The sequence below is a fragment of the Poecilia formosa genome, unplaced genomic scaffold (genome assembly GCF_000485575.1).
Source record: "Poecilia formosa unplaced genomic scaffold, Poecilia_formosa-5.1.2 Scaffold699, whole genome shotgun sequence".
NCBI classification, from domain to species: Eukaryota; Metazoa; Chordata; class Actinopteri; order Cyprinodontiformes; family Poeciliidae; genus Poecilia; species Poecilia formosa.
In genome coordinates, this window is record NW_006800638.1 from 133,621 (window position 1) to 135,214 (window position 1,594).

A 1,594-nucleotide genomic window follows, 5' to 3' on the forward strand; every position below is an offset into this window, starting at 1 on the left:
GGAATAACAGGGAGTTGGCCATTCTAAGGTAAAAACTGAGCGCATGCAGCGTTCATGTTGTTTTTTTTTGTTTTGTTTTTTTTCCATCCATCCAGACGGCTTCCCGCGCCTCCCCTGCAATGGCACGGCGCCCCCCCTAGGGGGCGCGCCCCACAGTTTGGGAACCTCTGGCCTAAGGACACATGGTGGGGGGCACAAAGTTGGCTAATGAAGACATGCTACCAGTGTGGAGGATGCCACCAGAGAAAGAAGTCCCTGTTTGACCAAAGAGAAAGAAGCAGATGAAATATTCCCCAAGAAAATTAGGTAAGTCGTTTTTGAGTTAATATTTTCACCATGTGAAGTGGGGTGGGACGGGCCAGGTAAGTGTGGAAGGGGGAGCAGGAATCAACATTCACCAGTTGAGTTAATAAGTTACGTTTTAGACAACTAAAAACTGGTGTTAGATCTATTTATTTATTAATAAGCTTCTTGGAAACAACCATAAGTCAGAGTATCTGATTAGAAATAATTTAGAATGCTCATTAAGTAAAAAGATACACTCGTGTGTCTAAAACTATACATTAAATGATGCAATCTGGTTAACAGTGGCAGTCTGTATGAACTTCTGCCAGACAAATATTTGATCAGAATAATTTTGTTCAGCTCTAGTTATTATGCTACTTGTATTAAGAAATAATTGTATTGCACTTTATAACAACCAGTCATGTTAACTAGACATTTGTCTGCCAGTCTACCATTCTGACAGTGTGCAGCAAGGGACATTTTTAGAATGGTCTTTAAATAAATGCCAAAATAAAATCAAATTACATTTTTTGTTTGTTTTTGTTCTTTTTTTAAGTGACCACAGTGAATTGAATCATCACCCACTATGAGAATGTCCAGAAGAGATTCACCAAGTTTGAATTCATGAAAAGGCTTTCGCCATGATTAACTATTACTAGAACAGCTGTAATTTCTGAGCATTTCTGGACACCTTCAAAGAGCTGCTGCCAGGAAATGAAGACAAGAAGAAGAGCTCCTGTTTTCAGAGCATTACAGGAAGGCTATAACGAAGGAGATGGCTGACACAATCAAAGCAACAAAAAAAAAGTTAGGACTGTTCAAAGAACCTATTTTCCTAAGTTAAAGAATAAGCAATTCTGTTTTAGTTTTTCAATCAGTCTTTCAGAGTAACAATATACTGACCAGATGTTAAACCCTCTGTTATCTTAGAACAAGTTATCTTTTGTTTTATTCCAATGTACAAAGGGTTTGTTCTACAGCTATGATGGTAGTTATAAGTAGTCCAGTGTGTTTCACTTCACTTGAGGTAAGACTTAATAATGACTCTGTTAGCATAGCATTTGACACTGTAATAACACTAAATTACATTTTCATAACTGTTGCTACTTGTTTCACTTCACTTGAGGTAAGACTTAATAATGACTCTGTTAGCATAGCATTTGACACTGTAATAACACTAAATTACATTTTCATAACTGTTGCTACTTGTTTCACTTCACTTGAGGTAAGACTTAATAATGACTCTGTTAGCATAGCATTTGACACTGTAATAACACTAAATTACATTTTCATAACTGTTGCTACTTGT

At 37.0% G+C, this 1,594-nt stretch overlaps 1 protein-coding gene and 1 long non-coding RNA gene across 5 annotated transcripts in view; both read left to right on the forward strand.

Annotated features, from left to right (window-relative positions):
- LOC103130954 (neural proliferation differentiation and control protein 1-like) overlaps positions 1 to 1,594 on the forward strand; it is a 21,264-nt gene that overhangs the window by 10,286 nt on the left and 9,384 nt on the right. The gene's annotated exons all lie outside the window — the stretch shown is intronic.
- On the forward strand, positions 223 to 1,176 carry LOC107834632 (uncharacterized). The gene is made up of 2 exons (XR_001660441.1): positions 223 to 306; positions 842 to 1,176. It is a non-coding gene; the product is annotated as an uncharacterized LOC107834632 (long non-coding RNA).